This window comes from Simochromis diagramma, unplaced genomic scaffold, assembly GCF_900408965.1.
Source record: "Simochromis diagramma unplaced genomic scaffold, fSimDia1.1 OVJJ01000293.1, whole genome shotgun sequence".
NCBI lineage: Eukaryota > Metazoa > Chordata > Actinopteri > Cichliformes > Cichlidae > Simochromis > Simochromis diagramma.
In genome coordinates, this window is record NW_024386801.1 from 16740332 (window position 1) to 16764236 (window position 23905).

Genomic DNA, 23905 nt, shown 5'->3' on the forward strand with positions numbered 1-23905 from the left:
ACAATGTCTGTCTTTGTTTTCCTTAGCACAAACATTCACACTGACAGAACACTGATGCCCACAGCATTCATTTCTTGTATTTATGATGTAGGTGCATCACTGTTGTCTGCCCCCTCACGAGAACTCAACAGCCGCTTTCCCAGGCTGCCTGCATCCAGTCATCCGGTCACAATCACCCCTTTGTGGTCAACTTATTGGAGGCCTAACTGGTGTTACTGCAATACTGCAATAATTACTCGATTCACTCATCAATATATGGAAAGAATATGAATTTGCAAACGGTCAAATAATTCAATGTGGCCAAAATGGTTCATATAGAAATAAAATATTCAGCAAATATGGCACAAAGATAAGTCCAGAGCGTCCACTAGGTGGCGCCTTTGCCATGTCTTTAAAGAGTGAGAGAGGTCTGGTGACTGGAGGGATCAGTGTTAAATGTGATTGATTAGAAATGACTCTGTGTGCAGAAAATATAAATACGCAAACAAAATAATTTCATTTCCTTGGTTCTATACTTCAAACTCATTTTATCATCGCATATTTAATGTGGTGGCGGAAGCTATTTTGAAACCACGCTTAGCTTTGCTTCATTTCAGCAAATGTGAACTGCTCAGTGGTTTATTTGCAGGACCTGCCCACACAGAGCTTTCAATCCTATCCACTTACACTCAATCAATAACACCATTCCATTTATACAGGAATGACATCATGCAAGCTCTTATAAAAGCGCTGCTGCAAGTATTCTTCTTTTCAAATTCCTGGCAACTTTGGAAAAAGCAACAGTATATTATTGAATTCTGACTCATATGTGTCAGCCTGAGCCTTGCAAGCATTTCATTAGTTCCTTATTGCATTGGCATGGGTGGGGGGTATCCCAAAGCGGATGTCAGAGCTTTTTGTAGTGTTTTGGGTGAAGTGGCAAAGCAGGAGGAGATGAAGGATGGTGCATGGCCTTTAGAGATGCAACCCAAGAGACAGGATGCACACAGAGTCATTGTCTCAGCAGGCTTAGTATTCAGCTCCCTTTTGCTCCATCACCATGGCCGAGGATCAAATCAATTCAGCCTGTTGGCTGGCAGGGGTACAGCTACCCAGTGGGTGCAGCCCACATACAAATACACCCAACACTGGTCTAGACACACAGAATGCAGTGCTGTGGTAGACTTCTTCCCACGCTACAATGTTACAGCTCTGAGCAGTGTTACTCCAGTGATGTGCTGTCAAGCCATTCCCCTCTTTGTGTCAGAGACATCTGGTGGCTGCACAAGAAGCTCAGCATGGCTGCTAACGTCTGATATGTGTGAAACTCTGATATAGGAAATGATATACAGGTGGCAGTGCAACATGCTGGAGTTTTAGTGCCTGTAGGGACTGGATTATGTCAAAAATGAGAAATAGTTGCTTCTTGCGCAAAGCTGTCACTTGTTATGTGACAACTGGCTAAAAAAATCCAAGGGTGTGCAAGAACTCTTGCTGTGAGTGACAACTTCAAGCCTGACCTTGATATGAGATACCGGGCTGCAGTCTCAGACAGTGAGGTATGTCTGATGTCCACGTTGGGATAGCGGCTGGCACTCACCTTGTTATCCATCTGTGTGTGTGTGTGTGTATTTATATGTGCTGCTGGCCAGAAAGAGAACACCATCTACTACCATATGCTTCAGCCCCCTGTAGTGCCAAGGTTCTTCTTTCCATATCTTGTGCTCTGGAGTTTTAGAACACACCGAGGTCCCCGGCTGATCCCAGGATGCCACTTGTGTTTCCAATATTTCTCGAAAGATAAAGAGGTCAGAACAGACCAATGGCGTTCCACGATTTTGCATAGTGCCGTTTAAGTTCTGCCTTTTCCCATAAGAGACCAGCACTGTATGTAAACTGTATGTAAAGTTTACCTCAGGAAGATACTTTGAAAACCAAAGGAGCTTCAAAAGTTTGAAACATCCGATGAGAGAATAAACCAAAGAAGAGAACACCAAGGAGCAATGATCAATCACCTTATTTTTTATTATTAATTTTGAAGCAAAAAAAAATAAAAAATCTGAGTCAAAGACATTTTCCTTACTGCACAGACTTTACCTGCTGGATCCTTCCGCTGCTATCGTCTGATTTGACATCTTTGTATAAAATTTCTTAGACTCAGGTGATTCATGTGGTTTAGTTTGTCAATATGGAGTTTTTTTTAATGATATGAACAAAATGCTTCCTGATGTGTGTGAATGGTGAAGTATTGCTGCCCTTCAGGGAAGGCAGTAGGTTGTATAGTTATCTCCTGATTGGGCAAAATCACTACCCTGAAACCACACAACCTACTACCTCACCCCGTACGAACATCAGTAAAGGCCCTACAGGCTGGGTAAAATCTTTGGTAATGATAAAAGCGTTATGATGACATATACAATCTGTAAATGAATATACAGAATTTGACAAAAACCATACCTACATGAAAAGCAAACACTGAGATTTTTGTCGAGTTTTAATTACTAAAACCCCCCAAATTGTGATGATTTCTTTTAGATTTTTACAAGTGCAAAGAAAATAAACAAAGAGACTGGCGGCTAAACAGGAGGAACCTTTGGAAACGATTATGCAGCGCAAAGTGTCTGCTGAGATATGAAGAGGACATTTTTGCTGTTGTTGTGTTTTACACAAAAAGAATGAACGCTTACAATGAAAACACAGTTGTACTTTATTGGCAATCAACGACTTCCACAAAGCGGCTACAGTCCTTAATAACTTTCTGCTATCAAACTCGGGCTACTGAGCCGTTAGCAAGCAGTGCGTCGATCTGGATCCGTGCACTCCACCAAAGGCATCTGACGACATTACAGCCACTTCAGGAAAGACAGTAAGTTGTATAGTTATCTGACAGGAAGGGTACGACCCTAAAACTATACAACCTACTACCTCACCCCAAAGGACAGTCTTTAAAAACAAAGTCCTGTCAGGTCCCCGTTCATGCAGGTAATCCGCTTTGACACGGCTCACTGAACACAGAACAGCGGTTATGATTCACAGAAACATGCCACTCTCCTCTGGGACACCTCACCACTGCGGCCAGAGTCTGTGCGCTCAAAACACAATGTGACAACTGGGTCTCCGGGTTCATGGCCTGGGCTGAGGGGGGTAATTCAAATGACCCAACAAGGCACACATGTCTCAAGCAAATTGCGCAGCCAAGACATTTCCATATTCAAATGCAACCAGTAAATAACTTAAATGGTATATTCATAATGAACATTGTATAGCAAACACGCTAACCTCAAAAACACTCAGAAACATTATTATATTCACAAATATCACATAGCTTTTAGAAGCTAGGGTGGGTGTGGCCAGTCACATGACAAATAAGCAAATAGAATCATTTTAGATCAAGTTCTGGCAAACCTATATACTATTAAGATCAGTGTTCAAAGTAACGTATATTAAACAGAGCTGTTTCCAGTTTGACAGCACTGTTTCCTGTGGTTCTGAGCGATAACCTTGCTCACTAAAGTTGAGAGTGGGAGAGCTCAAGCTGGCTCATATCCTGGCCCACATGTGTGGAGCAGAGGTCTGCAGCTGCTGCTGCCTCCGTTAATGTTTCTCACCTGCTATATAACATGCATCGAGAAAAGGGGCTGGAAGGGCCCACTGGCCTATAACCTCCTCCCTCCATCATGGTTTCAGCAGCATGTCAGGTAGTCTCCATGTGGAAAAACCCAAGAGGGAAAATCTGTTACTTCTGCAACAAAGACAAAAGGGGAAAAAGAAAAATACTCCTGCATGATGACTTTTAGATTTGACATATGTGAGATCAATTGCAAACACTGCAGCCAGTTCAAACGCTGCATTTTGGAACTTTGGGTGAAGACGTGTCTGGCTTTGCTTGCAGTTTGTATATGGGGGTTATATTTATTTACAGTGCGGTTCATGCTCATGTGTTCTTTGATAAAACCACACCATTGTGCGTGTTTCGTGCCATACAGTCGGCTGATTACTGTATATAATCTAATGTACTGGGAAGACAGAAGTGTACAGCACAGCACAATACAAAGCAGTATGTCTTGAGCTGAGAGGCCCCATTGCGTCTGCTCAGTGGTGAGTCTGAGGTTCCCTGCATTATTCAACACCACCTTACTTACACCATAGAGCTGTGGGTTGTAAATATGCGCAGGCACACACCTGTACAGTATAAGAGACACAAAAGGACTAAACAGATACTTTGCAGACAGAAACAACCTGAGAGAAGAAATATGGCAACCTACAGTTAGCACACATATACATTTGCACACACATTTAGTAATGACAAACGGAGCTCGCATAATTTACAAGGACTTAATTTACTTATGATGGACAACACTTAAATTCATATATTTAGATGCTCTAGAATAACACTGCTTTGCAGAAGGCCTGAACTTAGAACAAACTCCACTACAGAGCTCAACTTGCAATGATTTTAGGACCTAAATCAGTCCCTACATAGAGAAAACCGTATGCTAAAGCATGTAACTCATTTTATTGTGCAGTCCTGCGAAACGCTCTGTGGCGCAGGGCCCAGACTTCATAATGTAGGGTCAAGACACATTGTCCTCTACATCTGCTGATTGAACATACTTTAATCTAATATAGTATATGACCCTGGGGTCCCGACCAATAAATAATAAAAAATATCATTTTCAAGTGAAGTCAGAGCCAGTTGCTATCTTCCAGTGACAGGAAAATATTCACGCTTACACCCACGCACATGTACTGTAGAGAACTAACATGAAATGCAAGCATATATACACACACCCACAGGTCCATACTCATGTTGCACACTTGGTTTTTTTTACCGCAGTTATAGAGGACAATCTGGAACTCTTCTTTGGTTGTCGTGCAAACTCAACAAGCTGGCTCTGTAACTAAAGTACTGCTTCAGCCTCACACTTCCCTCAGCTCAAGTTCTGCTTTCTGCACATCTTTGCCTCACAATGTCCCATAAAACACATATATGGATGCACACGTGAAACCAAATCTCATACAGAAGGTCACAGTTTGAAACACATGCGCATAAGCTTGGAAAAAGGAAGTAAGGTAAAACATTTTGCTGATTTACCTAATCATATTTTCACACAGTGTTCACAGCAAAGCCAGGCGCTGCTTAAAAACTCACTTTAACTTAATCACACTTGAGTCTAAGTGCTACATTGCCAATCAGTTCAGCTATAACCTTGTAACCTGATCTTTGAGGTTCTGGTGGTTTAAGGTCAGCGAGTGGGTAGATTTTTTTTAAAGACCACTTTAATGTAATATCCAACCTCAGATTCTTATTATTCATTCCTGCAAATTACAAATTTCCATCATTTTTTGTCGTTTTACTGACCACTCAAAGCTTTAATGTATCTCATCTATTCTGCACTTATAGAACATACCAACATGAATATACTGTGGTTCATTACCAGAACCTTCTGGCTGTGAGGCAGCAGTATTAACCTCTACAACATTGTATCACTGACATAAAAGATGGTTACAGAAAGAAATGTCAGCATATATTAAATGCTCTTCATTTACCTAAAATAAATAAATGATAATACAAGCCACTACAACAGTAAAATCAATATTTAAACCTTCTCGCCTTTTATTTGGTCAGAGTCAGACTGACTTCTGATGTTTTGCCATAAAATCTAGAGGTGACAGTGCAGTTGCACTAGCAATGTAGTTTTTACTGCAAGGGGATATTTCTGGCACTCAGAAGGATCTACAAAGTTCATTAAAGTCATGAAATTTGCATTTTTTGTTTCTATACTTATGTCTAGAGGCAAATAGTTGACTTTTGGCCAAAGATGTAATAAAGTTTAGGACGCACAAGTACAACTACGTTGCATATCCAGTGACCTAGTCAAACCGACGAGATCTGCAAGTAGCACGAAATTTCAAGCGGTAAATTTGAAATCATATGCTTACTTATTGGCTAATATCTAATCAGACAATTACTACATCATCTGTACTGAAAGTCAATGTGGACACAGGTTTTCTATAGCATTCATTTAACCGTTTGTTTGATAACCAAAAACTACCAGGCCAACCTTCAAGAATAATAAAATAAAACAAAAAGCTTCTTACTTGCCACAAGGGGTCACCACAGCTGGCAGCTTTGCCAGAGTTAGATGCCAGATACAAGCCCTAAAGGGATGTATGTCTCCAGCTGGAACTGAACAAGTGCCCTTTGACTTCCCAAGCATATGTGTTAACCACTACACCACTGGAGGGTCTTCCTCATGTACAAAAATCCTGATGGGTAAAAAAAAAAGAAAAAAAGAAAAAAGAAAATACAATAATATCTATAAAAAACATTGTATTCAGGGTAAAAAGATCACTCACACACTACACTATAGTTCAACTTTGCAAGTACACCCATACACACTCAACATGGTGACATTAGTGTGCAGTCTCTAGTCACAAATGATGTAGTCAGAAATACCTGTTTTTCTTTTTATGTCCTGCTGCAGCAGAAGTGGTGCAGACACGAGGAATCTTGTAGATAGACAGGGTGGACTATTCACCCCCCACCACCCCCCTCGATACAGATAGCACAGCAGTCATGACCCATCTATTTATACCAGGGCCAAGGGGCAGGCAGCAGTAGGAGGAGGACAGGAGCTGGGGGAAGAGGAGAGGCTGCTTGGGCAGGTCCTGTTACACATGCCAGGGGGAATGGCTGGGGCAAGCCACAGGGGGATTCTGCTCAAAGTCAGACAGGCTGACCTCCCCGTCACCTCTGCATGAGGCAGATACTGAGCTTGCAAACCTTGTGCAAGTGTGTGTTAGGAATGAAAGAACGGGGAGTTCAAAGTTCACATGAATAAGTTTGAATGTACAGTGTGTGCATAGCGCCTGTTTGTGATGCTGCAAGAACACATTAGCGCATGTGCACTGAACGCACTTGACACTTGTGGTGTTTGTGCATGCAGATGAGCAAATGCATACATGTGCAAGTGTGCATGTACTCACGCCAACGTGGTTAAAGTGTGTGTCTGCCTGTAAGACTGCGAGATGAACTGGCCCCACTGACTTATACCCCTCCAACCCCTCCATCCCGCAGCAGAGCCATAAACATGCCAGGTGAGGAGGGCTGGATTAGGCAAACTTAGCTCATTCCAGTGTGGCCCTGCGGCCCCAAATCTAGGGGTAAAAAACAAATGAGACCCCAATCACTGTAATGACAATGTACACAGCAGGGGTTTCCCACACCACTCAGCCCAACCTTGCCAGCTGCTTCTCATCTCTCTCACGCAGTGTACAATTGCACATACACAAAGAAACATCCACACATTTGCATGCATATACACACAGGCTGCAGGATGCACAGCAAGACCAAAACGGACTTTTAATTCATTTGAAAGCCTGATGCTTAGCCTTGCCCACCCCAGCTGTAAAACTCAGAAACCAGTCTTACTTGTTATCACATATCGTCCACCTGGGCCTTACACAGAGTTTCTGTCTGATTTCTCAGAGTTTTTATCTGATTTAGTGCTCAGCTCAGATAAAATAATTACTGTGGGTGATTTTAACATCCATGTAGATGCTAAAAATGACAGCCCCAACATGGGATTTAATCTGTTATTAGACTCAATTGGCTTCTCTCAAAATGTAAAAGAACCCACCCACCACTTAACTTGAAAGGGGCCTTTAACATATGGCATAGAAACTGAACATTTAACAGTGTTTCCTGAAAACCCTCTCCTGTCTGATCCTTTCCTGATAACATTTACATTTACAATAATTGATTACACAGGAGTGGAGACTAAACTTTATCACAGTAGATGTCTTTCTGAAAGCGCTGTAACTAAGTTTAAGTATAATCCACCCACTGTTATCATCTTCAATGCCCTGTACCAACATAGAGCAGAGCAGCTCCAACAGAGGTCGATTATCTTGTTAACAATTTTACCTCCTCACTACGTACGACTCTGGATACTGTAGCTCCTGTGAAAACTAAGGTCTCAAATCAGAAGTACCTGACTCCGTGGTATAATTCTCAAACACGTAGCCTAAAGAAGATGACTCGTAAGCTGGAGAGGAAATGGTGTGTCACAAATTTAGAGGATCATCATTTAGCCTGGAGAAATAATTTGCTGCTTTATAAGAAAGCCCTCCGCAAAGCCAGAACATCTTAATATTCATCACTGATTGAAGAAAATAAGAACAACCCCAGGTTTCTCTTCAGCACTGTAGCCAGGCTGACAAAAAGTCAGAGCTCTTTTGAGCCAACCATCCCTTTAACGTTAACGAATAATGACTTCATGAACTTCTTCACAAATAAAATTCTTATCATTAGAGAAAAAATGACCAACAATCATCCCATAGATGTAATATTATCTACAGCTACTTTTAGTACCATTAATATTCATTTTGACTCTTTTTCTCCAATTGATCTTTCTGAGTTAACTTCAATAATTACTTCCTCAAAACCATCAATGTGTCTTTTAGAACCCATTCCTACAAAACTGCTCAAAGAAGTCCTGCCATTAATTAATTTTTCGATCTTAAATATGATAAACCTATCTCTAATGATCGGCTATGTACCACAGGCCTTCAAGCTGGCTGTAGTTAAACCTTTACTCAGCAGTCTTAGCTAATTATAGGCCAATCTCCAACCTTCCTTTCATATCAAAAATCCTTGAAAGAGTAGTTGTCACACAGCTAACAGATCATCTGCAGAGGAATGGTTTATTTGAAGAGTTTCAGTCAGGTTTCAGAGCTCATCACAGCACAGAAACAGCTTTAGTGAAGGTTACAAATGATCTTCTTATGGCCTCTGACAGTGGACTCATCTCTGTGCTTTTCCTGCTAGACCTTAGTGCAGCGTTTGATACTGTCGACCATAATATCCTATTAGATCGATTAGAACATGCTGTAGGTATTACAGGTACTGCACTGCAGTGGTTTGTATCATATCTATCTAATAGACTCCAGTTTGTACATGTAAATGGAGAGTCCTCTTCACCCACCAAGGTCAATTATGGAGTTCCACAGGGTTCAGTGCTAGGACCAATTCTGTTTCCACTATACATGCTTCCCCTTAGGCAGCATCATTAGAAGACATAGCATACATTTTCACTGCTATGCAGATGACACCCAGCTTTATCTATCTATGAAGCCAAATAACACACGCCAATTAGTTAAACTGCAGGAATGTCTTAAAGACATAAAGACCTGGATGGCCGCTAACTTTCTGCTTCTTAATTCACATAAAACTGAGGTTATTGTATTCAGCCCTGAAAATCTTAGAAATATGGTATCTAACCAGATTCTTACTCTGGATGGCATTACCTTGGCCTCCAGTAACGCTGTGAGGAACCTTGGAGTTATTTTTGACCAGGATATGTCCTTCAACGCACATATTAAACAAATATGTAAGGCTGCTTTCTTCCATTTGCGCAACATCTCTAAAGTTAGAAATATCCTGTCTCAGAGTGACGCTGAAAAACTAGTTCATGCATTTATTACTTCCAGGCTGGACTACTGTAATTCATTATTATCAGGATGTCCAAAAAACTCGCTGAAAAGCCTTCAACTAATCCAAAATGCTGCAGCAAGAGTCCTGACAGGGACTAGAAAGAGAGAGCATATTTCTCCTGTTTTGGCTTCCCTTCATTGGCTTCCTGTTAAATCCAGACTTGAATTCAAAATCCTGCTCCTCACATACAAGGTCTTAAATAATCAGGCCCCATCTTATCTTAATGACCTTGTAGTACCATATCACCCTATTAGAGCACTTCGCTCTCGCACTGCAGGCCTACTTGTTGTTCCTAGAGTATTTAAAAGTAGAATAGGAGGGAGAGCCTTCAGTTTTCAGGCCCCTCTTCTGTGGAACCAGCTTCCAGTTTGGATTTGGGAGACAGACACTATCTCTACTTTCAAGATTAGGCTTAAAACTTTCCTTTTTGCTAAAGCATATAGTAAGGGCTGGATCAGTTGACCCTGAATCCTCCCTTAGTTATGCTGCAATAGATGTAGGCTGCTGGGGATTCCCATGATGCATTGAGTTTTTCCTTTCCAGTCACCTTTCTCACTCACTATGTGTTAACAGACCTCTCTGCATTGACTCGTACCTGCTATTAATCTCTGTCTCTCTTCCACAGCATGTCTTTTATCCTGTCTTCCTTCTCTCACCCCAACCGGTCGCAGCAGATGGCCCCGCCCCTCCCTGAGCCTGGTTCTGCCGGAGGTTTCTTCCTGTGAAAAGGGAGTTTTTCCTTCCCACTGTCGCCAAAGTGCTTGCTCATAGGGGGTCATATGATTGTTGGGTTTTTCTCTGTATCTATGAAGCGCCTTGAGGCGACTTTTGTTGTGATTTGGCGCTATATAAATAAAATCGAATTGATTGAATTGAATTGAAGACAAAGGTCTACCCAGAAAAAAAGCTTGAAAGCAGGTGTCTCACACTGTCGCAAATCTGGGCCCCCTGAATAATGGTGCCTGTCTACGTTTTCAATGACTCTACAGATTATTGCTCAAGACATTCAAAATTAGTTATCAGAGGGCACTTAACAATGAGAATTTATTATTTATTCAAAGGTGGATGGTTGGTTTTATTTTGCATAGGTGGTACAGAAGTGCGTGATTTCACTTTAAAATGATGTTAACCCTCACGTTATGCTTTGTGGGGTTATTTCTATGTATGCTCCCTCGCCTTCTTCTTCTTAGGACACTGGCATTTTTATAGATACAGGTCTTAAGAAACTTGAACTGTGTTAGTTTCCCATAGTGGGTTATGTTGATACAGAGTTAAATAAATGTATAAAAATACAAAAAAAGTAACCTTTTTTTGCTCATCGAAGTCAAAGTCTTAATCTTCGTACTGCCACTCTAAAGAGCTCTGGTGAAATGCGTACTGCCATGTGGCTGCTGGTGACCTGCAAGGCCTCTGTCTATTAGAGGAAGGCTATAGCTCTGACACGTCTACATGCACTGTGTTCAGCGCTGGCCTGCTCGCAGGGCCCCTTTCAAATGGGCAGTGCCCCTTTGAGCGGCATCTGTCACCAGCTATATTTAGAGGGTTGAACAAATACCTTTCTCCCTGAATATGAACTTCAGCTGACAGACAGCAGGCCAGAGCAGGCAGACGGGGATCTGCACAGTTTGTAACCTTCAAGAGCCTGTAACTCTCAGGCTACAGCTGCGTTTAGTCAGGCTCACCGCTGAAATCTAATGCTGTAAATACAGCGCAGTCAACCATAGTTAGCATTGATTTGGCAGAAGGTTTTAGCACCAGTTCCTACAGTTCCAGGATAGCTGCCAGCATAAATGGGAATATACAGTTATATACCCTGATAACAACTTTTAATACCCCCCCCACACACCTACCCACACCTAAACAGTGAGGTATAAAAGAAAAATGACTGAATGAACTGCTGTGCCTTCAATCTCCTTCAATGCTTTGAAGATTGCTACGTTTCTGCCTATAGGGGTTTGTGCGTGTGACAGTACAAGTGAGGCAGCCAGTGCATGACTACGTGACCCTGTTGCATGGCCATCTGCTCCATATAACCATAAACAAATGCAGGCAGGCACAGCTTCACAGTATTATTTCCAAGAGGTCTAGGCCGGGTAAATGTATTCAAGCTTTGGTCTCTGGGTAGATGTTGTAGTGATATGCCCTAGAAGCAGGCCGCGGTTATGCAACAGGATTCATAATTCATACTACAAACACAACATGGAGGCCTCTCTGTCCCATATGCAAGCACATGGGCAGATTAAGGAGTGAGCAGTCAAAGGGGACAGAGTGCATTCGGAGCTGCCGCTGACTGAGTGGCTGTCTCATAGAGAACGTGTATGTGACAGGCCTAAATAGGCCAGGTTTTACTGCCAGAGGGACCTCTGCTATATTTTGCACCTACTGTCTAAATCAGTTACATGGCAGCAGTGAGGCACAATGATACAGTGAGGGAGGTTTTATAACACTTGACGCTATTAACAGGTACAACCCGATGAATGGTGTCAATCTGCTCATTTATTTTCTGGTCATTTACAATGTAGCTGATGTTTGCTGTTTTTCCGTGGAACACTTTAGCCCCTTTCTTCACACACACACACACACACACACGCACATGTATAACAAAGTTCTTGGAGCTGGTGCGATGAGGTTCATCCAACCTTGCAATTTCAAGCAAGTCTTTTTTCCCTCTGCTTTTTAGGTCAATTTTGCTTTTTCTAACATCATTTCTGCTTTTATGACTTTACAATAATTATATTATGTATGATATTTTTCCCCCAACCCCAGACTTTTTCTTCTTCTTTTCTTTAACTCGCTGTTGCAATACTGGGCTGTTAACCTGAAACAGTCCCAGAAGCAAAGCAAACAAAAATAAAAAAAAAAGAAATGGTGTGTGTCATTTCACACTTGTAGTAGGGGATCAAGAGAGCTTTATACACCTACTGAACACCTGCTTTAGTGTCTGTGGGCTGTAAATGAGAGAAGGGCTTTAATAACATCTGCACTTATAATCAAACGTGGAGCGCACACAGAATTCCAGAGCCGCAGGCAGCCAGTCACTATAGCTATAGATTGCAGGGTGGTGCCTGGGGTTACTAAGTCCGTACAATACAGCCGCAGTTATGGGCTGAAGCTCCAGCTCGGTGCACTGTGGTTAGGGTGGAGACAGGTTAAAAAGCAGAGGTTAAAGATTTTATCCATTCACTGGCTTTAAGTAGCTACAAGACAGCAGGTTATGTTGAGAGAAAGCAGGCGGGGCTTGGAGGCAACGCGCAAGGGTGCGACACAACTGTGGCCACTGCCAGCGCACATTTGCCCCTATGAAAAAAAAGGCACTGTTTATGGTGTCCACTCGAGGTCAGCTTGTTGAAAAGAGGAGCTGGAAGTGATCCAGAGTGGAGGCCGCTTGATTTTTATCTAATCAGCCAACAACAATTAAAACATTTCCCCATAAGAAAAACGCTAATGGTCCTGTCACTGTACATTAGAGCGCTACTCTTCCTCAATTTGCACACCTTTTCACAGTTTATTAGACTTTTTTTCCCCCTTTTTCCCCTGAACCCAGCATCCAGTCACACCCACTTTGTTCTTTCCCACTTTACTCTGTTCCTCTGCTACCTGACTACTTTGGCAGCGATGCACAAAATGGCGGCAGGGAGCTGAGAGCTGGAAGGCACAGAGTGGAAGCCATTTTCCAACAGTTTCAGGACCATGCATAGGGAGAGAGAGGGAGAGTCAAGTCGTTGCCTAGCAGGCAGTTCGGATAAGTGTTTTCTGCGCATGTGCGCGAAAAGATTATCTTTGTTTTGTTTTTTTTTCTTTCTTAATGTGCTGCGCTAATAAAGCCATCGGGACCTTGGCCTTTCTAAAAAAAGGGATAAAGGCCCAACACATTATGATTTTAATCTGTTCCAGGCTCACAAAGAGAAAGAAAATACATGTAGACAAAGCGGAGACGTAATCTGCACAGCGTTTAATTACAGGCCCCTATCTCAATGAAATTGAAATGCAAGACAATCCAACAGCATCAGAATACATCATCCTGTACAAAAAAAAGCCCAAAACATTTCTAACACGTTGGGGTACTTACAATCGCCAGTGTGTGTTTGCATAATTTCTCTCTCTGGCCAAAACTGTTTGCGCTTGGAGCTCAAAACTCTGTCTCACTGCCTACGAGAAGGAAAGACAGAGAGGGGGGGGATGGAGTGAGAGACAATTTACAGCAATGTAAACAGAGAGGAAGTGAAAAACACAATCGAGAGGAGCGGAGACCGAGAGCCTGATTGGTTGAGTAGCCAGCAGCAGCAGTAGCAGCGGCAGAGGGCTGTAGGGTCTTTTCTCTGTAGCCTGTTTACTAATACGCTCACCCTACACTTCTGCCTGGCCAAGGAAGCTCATTAGCGAAACATGTAACACACCGCACCCTCTCTGCTGGCCTGTACACCGGCCAACTCTTACTGCCGCATGCTCACCCTACACCAACACACCCGCACACTTCACACACACACAAGCTCCTCTGTGGCCTCGGCCTCGCCCGGTAGCGCCCACTCGCTGCATACATGTGCACGCTTTGGCACACCGTGTTACCGAAAGCCCACAGTGTCATGTGCGTGGGTGAAGTGGTGCATCTGCACGTACTTGTGAGTCTAATAAGTCTTTTTTTGTTTTTTTCTTTTACACATGCAGCACAGTATGCTCGGTTCGCAGAAGAGGGCATGTGCGGGCTGCGCAGCGTTAATGTACAAGGTAGCTTTTTGGTTATCGTGCGTCGTGCACATGTGACGCCATCACGTCAGCGACAGAGGTAGGCGTTGTTAGCCAAATCTCAGATTGCGCAAGTAAAAAATAAGCGCAGAAGAGAATAAAGAGCAAATGTGACAATTTCGCGGGCCCAGGAGGACACTGCCGATTTAAGGCTTTCACTCGGTGCGGCGGCAGCTGCCGAAGGGTGATAATTCTGGACACGGATGCTAATTGCAACGCGGAGCACGGCCTTGTCGGGCAAAGGGTCTTTTATATATTGTTTCTAACGTTTGTAATTACAGTGCAGTACCTCGGAGTGTTGCCAGCACATGTTTATGGGCTCATGAGTAACCCAACTCCTCCAGCCTCCACGGAGAGAGATTCATGTCCGAGCTGTGCACCCACTGCACTCTGTGCGTGTGTGGGTATGCTGTTTGTGTGCATATACATGTTGATGACTCACGAACCTGCCTGTGTGTGTGCAGATGGGACAGTCAACATGATATGAGAATATACCACATGAATGGCTGTGAGTATAGAAAGAAAACTACACATACATTATGTCGGTGGGTTTTGTGTTGGTATGGAGGCTTTTGTCGTACTTCACTCGAAATTCTAAAACCTTTTGGTGAGTGCAAGCGAGGAAACCTGAGTGTATGCACATTACATAAACATCAAGTGCTGTATTTGCTGTATTACATGGCACAAGTCAGCAGAAACTGTAGTCAAACAAAATGAGCAAAAAAACCAAAAAAAAAAACCCAGCCCAAACCAATCCAGTTCACTAAACGTTGCCAACAGTAAATGCAGCCAACATAATTTAGCTCATCAGTGACGAGCAGTAGAAAGTGATGGAGTGGAGGTGAGCTGAAGGAAAGGGATTTGCAGTATTTTGATAGTCGGGGGGGGAAGGGTTGCAGGCGAGGCTTTTCAACACTTCCAATTTTACCTCCGAGTGGAACGAGGTTGCTGATTCTGCAGTTTTTCTCGGACTAAATTGCCTTGGCGACAGCAGAGGCCAAAAGCTGAAGAAATATATGAGTGCTGGAAAAGAAAAAACCGAGTGGGTGCAGCTGAGCATTATCTGGAATATCGCTTTGCCTGGCAGGTACATAAAACAAGCATCTGTCCCGACGATGTGTGCCGAGAGACACTCGCACGTGATGCTGTGTATTATAGCCTCAGTGCGTTTGATTAGGGCAGGAAGAGAAAAACAATGAGTATTTACAATGCTCAAATATTACATGTGTCAAACTTCTAACAAACTCTCATGAGAAAACAGTTTTCAAATGTGAGAGTTGTCCAATTGAGGGGAAAAAAGAAACACAAACTTTTGCTCATGATGTAAAGCATTTTTTTTACTTACAGAATGTCTGGAGGGAAAAAAAGAGGGATACGTACAGGGGAGGAAAATTCTAATTTTCTGTCATGCCTTGAAACTTTGTCCCAGTCCAATATTATGTCATTATGACTGTACTTACCGTCTCTGTGGAATTGCTGTGGTTTTGTGGATAAATTACATGTGACACTCCCAGCTGACATCCTGATTAACACAGGAAGGAACAAAAAAAAAAGTCCAGTCCTCAGTAGTCAGCAGGGTAATGGACTAATGGCTTCCATGTATGATGAGATGGGTGAGAAAAAGCAGGATTTTTTTTTTGTTGGTGCAGGAATATGAATGTAAGAGCATCAGCATATGTGCCTGTGATTGTGTTGTAGCTGGGTACTGTTTGTAAATGAACAGAGAGAGAGAGAGACAAAGAGCAGCAGTGATCGAGCAAACTAAAAAGTGAAGAAAGCGGCGAATTAGAGAAATGAAACAGTAGTTTTGGATAGCTTCACGTTGTTAAAGTAGAAGCGAACGAGCAAAATAACTTGCGCAACCCTTCGAAAAGATGCCGCGCTGCCAGATTTTGCGTGAACGCAGCGCATGCTTCACAAACAGGAAAGGACACACGAGCAGAAACACAGACTTGGAGATACATTCAACCCCGCAAAAATGTAGCAAACTGAAGCAAACACAAGCATCAAAACCGTGGAGGTTGAGCATGGTCTCTGTAACATGAATGGGTCTGTATGTATTAGTATACCAAATGTTCTCGTGGTCGCTGTGTTATCACAGAGTCCCGCCCTCACACCCTGCCTGCAATCACTGCCCGAGGACTACACACCGACACAGACTGCACAAAGGTTCCAGTGCAGAAACATCCAAACATAACCACATAAAAATAAAATACAGATAAAGTAGGAGTGGTGCTGCAGATAAACACACCTCAATACACAGCTTAGGTGTTAATCTATACATAGTTTGGGTTTTTCCCCAGCGTTTTATAATTTTTTTTTAGTTTTTATGACATAATTTCAGCACTTATATAGTTGACCAGAACACTGAAAATTCTTGTATATGTTTTTTTGTGTGTGTGTGCGTGCATTGAGGACTTTTTCTCTAGATTCTCTCCTCTCTGTTTAGGCCTGGCCTACTTTCTCGTGTACTGTAACTCCTGTGTGTGCCCCAGCCTGTAGTGGCCACTGTAGATCCACTCATGGATTCTTCCACGCTGAGGAGAGCAACAGGGGGCCTGGTCATCTTCTAATACAGAGACTCGGCATGACTGCACTAAAGGGCCCCTTTTAAAAGTTTTCTAACTCTAATGTTGAAGGCGCTACGATGCCTACACGAGCACAGTGAAAAGCATTTTATTGCAGGTTTTGGTGGAATTCACCTTGACCTTTAGATGCGCTGCAGTAACAATATGCAGACCTGCTGCATAGTGTTACTGCTTCAGTAAGAATCCTGCACCTAAATATAGGATGGAGCAATATATTGATGCTTTGAACTCATTTTAGATCGACATAAAATCACATCAGGTTTGATTTTTTTATGTATTTTCTTTAATATACACGACCATTTACTAAAAAGTGGGAAAGTAGTGTAAAAAGTTTAATAGAAACAGACATGCAGTTAAGAAATATCTGATCACATAATAAACAGTGAGATAAACGTGCTAGAAAATTTCCATTCTTTAAACATAGAAAACACTTTTACAGTGAACCTGTGAATACATTCAACTTAAGAGTGCTACATGCGTTTTTGTAGAGCAAGCCCAGACAGCAGAGTAGGACAACACAATCCCAAACCCTGACAGCTCTCCAGAGAGCTCAGACATACAATATAATTTCCATTATGTTGGCTTTCTCAGTTTTATTGTATTTTTAACAGCACACCGAAGCCGCTTTAAGCAGCAGAATTCAAAGCGGCTTCATTATTATGGCACAAAAATATATTTACAGTGAGTGGTGACTTGGCCCCCATTCATCACTCCAATCTGGATTTCATATTAGCCAGGAGGAAATTGGATGAAATTCACAACATCACAGCAAGCTCATAAATGAAACAAAATCACATAATCTAAAATACCAATTTATCCACTTAACAAATGAAGCACTGTGTCGGTGGCTTATTGCTGTGTTGTACTCATGAATGACTCATTTTCACTGAGTTGCACTAGTAAGAATACGCTGAGCACTCACACACGACCTCAACCACATACTCAAAACTTCAAACTCAAACACTCAGACAGCAGTCTGCACAGGGCTGCCTCACCACACACACATACACACACACACACACACACACACACACACACACACACACACACACGAGCATCAAAATGTGCAAAATGAAACAGCAACACAAAAGACAACAATATTACACTCCATGTATTCTTGCTGATGTGAAACACATATTTTTTTAAATTATGTATGATTCAGAAATGTGAAAATGTCCAAGTGTGTATAAAGAGATTATTGCAATTTTACACACAAAAGAAATTATGTATTTTTACTGCTACTATATAAATGATCATTTGGAGAATACTTCATACAACAATTGCCTTTTTTACACTAGTCGAAAGGTAGAACTAAATGATAATGAACGACTATTATTATTATTAATAATAATTTAATTCTGAGAATTGTCGCAGTTATAAATACATTTTTATTGTGACACTTGAAAAGTCATGGAATAATAAAAGGGTTTTGTGGTCAAATATATATGTGTGTGTATGTGTGTGTGTGTGTGTGTGTGTGTGTGTGTGTGTGTGTGTGTGTGTGTGTGTGTGTATTATATATATATATATATATATATATATATATATATATATATATGAATGTTTAAGAAACAAAATCATATACATGATGCACCAACAAGTAGAAACATGCTCAATCATGCCTTGCACCATTATTTTACTGCAAACACACACACACACACACACACACACACACACACACACACACCAAAAAAGGCTGCTGCTGTGACTTAGCTATCCGTAAACTGATCTCTACAGTAATGTAAATACTTTAAAAACAGTGTTTTAGCATACACATTTTTCTTTTACGCTTTCTGTTTAGTTTCCTCTATGAAGACGTCTGCTTACAAAAAAACTTCACGGGACAAACTTTAGATTTGTTTTAAACAATTAGACTTGGCAGAAAAAAATGAGGACGTGCACATGTGCACATATTCGTCCGTTTTTATATTTTCTTCTCTTTTTACTACGCGTTATGACATATTTGAGTTTCACATGGACAAACTCAAATATAAATTAAACTGAAAGTGAGTAATAAATTAAAAGTAGCAGGGTTACCTCAGTATGATACATATAATAAAAACAGTAATAAATTACTTACAGAATTGCTGCGAATATTGTAGAAAAATAACTGAACATGACAAATAATCTTTTGCATAGTGCACCCCCTTCCCCCCTCTCACACACACACACACTGTTTTTTTGCTTATCTATTAAAAAATGTCCCACGTTTTTTCAGATGGATTTTTGTTAGCACCATATGTTTTAACTAACATACTAAGACTAAGAATAATTGTTGATTTTTTCCCCCCCATTCAAGTTCAAGGACAGTCAAGTTCAAGTTTGAGAACTTGGTGTTGTAGCTGTGGCATGCAGTTTTGGTGTCTGCTTTGCTTCTGCATTATATTAAGTACATATTTCCATTTACATAAAATAAAAATTAAAAATTAAAAGAAGCCATTTGAGCCACTTTGCTGTTGGTAATTACATGAAAAAATGCTTCTAACCAACTATTTGACTAAACCTCACATCATACACCAAGAAAGCATCAACAAAAAAAAGTACAATTATTATGAACTACTATTAACTACACAAATACATTTACGCGCACGTTTGACGGTAAATTTGTATTAGTGTGTAGTGTGTATGTGTGACTGTGTCTGTGTGTGTCCCATTGCTAGCTCTGCTGTGTAGATGCAATAAACTGTTAGTTTGCTTCAGTGCACCCACTGTGGGTTGTACCAGGCTGTTGTGTTGTTGTAGGTATGCTTTTACACACAGAGAGAAAATGCTGAAAACCCTGCCATCTGCCTCTCGACATGCAACCTTCCACTGCACTCCTGCCATTCAGTGCCAAAAAGGCCTTGGGGTGGAGTAGCGAGATACTCCTCCAGCCAAAACCATGTGTCCACAGCTAGTACAGCAAAGCTTACATTCATATGAATGAGCATAATAAGCTACATATGCAACAGTAAGCCTCACTCTTGAAAGCTTTGAGTAATCATTTTGACTTTGTCCTTCAAAAAAAGTCATCTTCTATGTAAAACCCGACACCCAACATAACACAGCACATCTGAAATCCAAAGCAGAATATTCGACAAATACGCAAACTTTTGTTGATTAAACTAGAAAATTTCCGCAATTCAAACGCAATCAGAAAACAGCTTTACTGCAAATTTGATTATACTTTCAAGCGACACCTCGAAGAAGATTTTTCTCATTAGGCTTGGGAATATACTTTGCTATTTTAATGTCTTAAAAACATTCAAGCAGTACAGATTTCCCATGATCTTGATCATTAAATTCACAATATCCACAGTCATTTTTTATAAATTCTCTTGTTGGTGAAACTGCTGCGTTTGTTGCTCATTCAGGTTTGTTCTTCCATCAAATCAAGAGAAATGCGATTAGTATCGACATAATAACAAAAGCATCTGTAGTTGTATGTAAAGTGCTTGTATCAAAAGCCCAAGTCTTGTAAAATCTGTATTCAGACATGTAAGGTATAGATCCAAAAGTGGGGAAAAAATATGAAGGAATCCTCCGATTAACAAAAATTATGTATACAAAAGCAAATGGTGAAGAAATGGTGAGTTATTCTCTATTCCGTTTTCTTGAATAAAATATAAGCTCACCAAGTACAAACTGTAAAAGCACGAAGTCAAAGAAATTTGCCATTTAAAAATAAATAGTTGTAAAAATTAAGACGTCCTCCAAAAGCTTCTGAAAACATTAAACTGATCGAAATGATCAGCGCACCACGTGCTTCTCTTCATACAGTGCATTCTAAGCTCGGACAGCATCACTCATATGAAATACCTCCACAACTGTGGCCTTGCACTTACTCACTGATTGCATTAAAGTAGGATTATCTGGTCAACAGAGTGCTTTTTTGCCTTTTTTGTGCGTATTGCTAAACTATGAATGAGTTTGTAGAAATTTTTAGTGGGGAAATGTTCTTGAAATCATGAGAATAGCTGTTAACGCTCTGATATCTGCTGTTCTAAGTGCAGGGCTTTAAATTCAGATGCATAAATGCTCGCTCAGATGAAAAGAAACTTTGTGCAAAGACCTCAAATTCATCGAGATGTTTATTTGTACAGGATTCCTGCGAAAACTGAACGCCCAAAATGCAAACACATTGATAAAGTACATCGGAAACCATGCATCCATAGGCATATTTTAAATGATTTTTACTCACCAGTTACCAGAGCAAAGACGCTAAATGTCCGGTGAGGTTCGGAAGCTCTTCCCGCTTTGATCCACATCTCTGTCAAGAAGAGGAGAAAGCCATAAGCTCCAGTTTGGTGCTTCTTGCATAACCCCGTGATTTCCCTCAGACTGTCCCGTTCACAACCGTGCCTCAGCCTCAGCCTCACTGCCCACGTCAGTCTCACCTCCAGGCACAAATCCCTCCTTCAACCACAGTCTCAACCCAAAGCTCAGGGCTGCATGGCTTGCCTGCCACCAGCTGGGTCCAGGCCCGGTGAGGCCTGAAACAATAGGAGGCCATGAGGCTGTCTGCGAGGCTCCAGCTAAGCCCGCCTGCTAGTTAACAAGTCTTTGAATGAGGAATGTTAGCAAACAGACAAACAGCATGTCTGATGCATGCAAATAGCACAACCAGTCCAGTCTCAGCCTTGGCTGAGCACATGAATAATTCACAAGTCTATATGCTTCTCTCTCACATTACTCCCTCCCTCTTCTCAAGTGAAATGCCTTCACTGGAATAAGTGAAGCAAAGTATTCAAACCTCTGTTTTACTTTAATACTTGATAACGTAACGCAACAATAATGCAAACCGGTCATGCGGCGACGTAACGTGCACAGCTACTGGTGACATCTCAACAACTTGCAATTCGACAATTCGCTTCCCCCCCCCTCTTTTTTTTCGCTTATTGCCTGTTAATTTCTTTTGTTTGCAATTGGCACCTGTCCCAGTAAGAGCTCCGGCTCAGCGCACCACTCATTTGCCCTCGAGAGCGAGTCGGCGTGAAAGAGAGAGAACAAGAGTGAGAAAGAGACACAAGGAGACAGCGAAGGAGAGAGGACATGGAGAGGAAACAGGAGGAGAAGCAGAGTAAATACAAACAAGGTGCGGTACTTCACGCCAGTCGCTGGCGCGGATTACGAAACATCTCCTTTAAAACGCACACGTATACCCTACTGAGACACTGGTCACTCTGTGACTGCCATCCATGGACATCCCGGCCACGAGCCCACCACCACAAACAGGTTACCCGTCAAAAATGGCGCCCCTGGCATTCCAGGTGGATCAAGGCCCATCAGATGGAGAAACACCACCTTGGAAAATTTTGATCCAAAATGAGAGAAACCAAATAAACATGGCTAAAAACCAGCAAGGGGGAAAAAAACCTAATAAAACTAAACAAACAAACAAAAAAAGAAGAGGAAAATGAGGTACAGTTTTAGAAAATAAGCAACAGAAAAGCAGAAAAGCGATCAAAAATCCAGAGCGGTGCAAAAATCAATGTGCCAAAAGTAAGAAAAGGGCCCCTAAAAAAAGCCACTTGTTGCCAGGTTTTGCAGAGCTGCTGTGCAGCTAGTTGGAGGCAGAGGGTTAAAATCCAGCTAGTAGTGAGTAAAAAAAAAAAAAGATCCATCTATGGCAGGGCGGGCTGCGGGGAGGCCCTGACTGTAGAAATAGCAGCAGACTTTTTGTCTTTTTTTTTTTTCTCCCCTCGCAGAGCTCAAGTCTCCCCCTTGCGTGTGGCTCTAGCAGAAAGAGAGGAGCGACCGATTCAGAGAGAGAAGACGAGGAGAGGGGGAGAGAGAGAGAGGGAGAGAGAGAGAATCCGAGAGGAGGAGACAGACATGCATACAGTGAAGGGGTAGAAAAGCTCGGCTGATGATGAAATAGGAGGTGTAGCAGAGCGCGCGAACCAGTCACTTTTTCATCACATGTCCAACACGGCAAGGAACTGTATTTGCACTGGGGCCTGGGGAGGGAGGGAGGGAGCATAAGATGGGTGGGAGATGGAGACACAGAAGGGAAGAGAGCGAGGCAGAGTGGGAGGGTGGAAAGCACTAAATGTGGGAGGGGTGGAGGAAGAAGAATGACACAGAAATCCACTCCTCCCAGGCAGCGCGCAGGCTCAGTGCCTGCACTCACACGCCATACTGGGATCCACTATAACGTACGTCAGCAACTATATCAGCAAGTGCAAAGAAAAGCAAGGAAAACGGGAGAATACAGAGTCATTCAGCATAAGCTGCCCCCGCTGAAGGATCCTTGAAATATGCAACACTTCTGAGATCTCCTTGAATTATTAACCTCATCTCTTACCGTGGTGGAGCTTTACAGATCTGGAAGTACACACTGAAAGGAACACACGTACACACACACTCAGAGTGCATTAACTCTTTGGCATGCCTGAGCAGCCTGAATGGATAGAATAGACCACCACACACACACACACACACACACAAGGACGCGAGCACACAAAGTGAAAAAGAAAAGCACGGAGAGTGTTAATTTCAGTAACATGTGGCAAAGAACGCATGGCCAGGACGCCTCCTTCTTGCCCCGGCTCTGTCACAAAGCAAAGGCTGTAGCCGAACCTTCGCAGCTATTTTGGCACAAAGTCAAAAAAGGCTGATAAGCATTTTTGGGTGAGACTCTGCTGCTTTTTCCTCGAGGAAAAACAGCTGCTACATGCCCCGGTATTCAATGTTCAACAGTTCGGAGAACATTTTAGCGAAACCCCCCCAGAGATGCCGATTTGTCTTGTTTAAAATGGAGAACGAAAAAAAAAGATAACATAATGGTCCACGCGTTTAGTTTGAACCAATTTCTTGCACAGATTTACATGAAGCATAAGTGAGCCTCAGAGGGAACTAGGAGAGGAGAAAGGGGGGGGCCTACTAAACAGCAGGGCTGTTTCCACCATCTTAGATTGCATTGATTATGCTTTGCTTCTCACACGCTAGAGCTCTTTCTCTCCCTGCCTGTCCCTCCCTCCCTCTTTCTGTCTGTTCTGCCACCTTCTCCACTCCGCGATCAGCATTTGGCTTTTTCCATTTGAGGCAGATTACTGTAACGCTATTGTACAACAACTTCCTGCCTCTTTTGGCTCTGGTTCTAAAAAACTGCAAA

At 42.1% G+C, this 23905-nt stretch overlaps 1 protein-coding gene across 3 annotated transcripts in view; it reads right to left on the reverse strand.

Annotated features, from left to right (window-relative positions):
- pparab (peroxisome proliferator-activated receptor alpha b) overlaps positions 1–23905 on the reverse strand; it is an 85080-nt gene that overhangs the window by 40712 nt on the left and 20463 nt on the right. For 2 of the 3 annotated variants that reach the window (XM_040026214.1, XM_040026213.1), the window contains exon 2: positions 20990–21058. The gene's annotated coding sequence lies outside the window, so the exon portion shown is untranslated. Of the gene's footprint in view, positions 1–1985; positions 7141–13547; positions 13628–20989; positions 23689–23905 lie in introns of those variants that run through there. The other variant, XR_005695051.1, reaches the window with a different exon arrangement.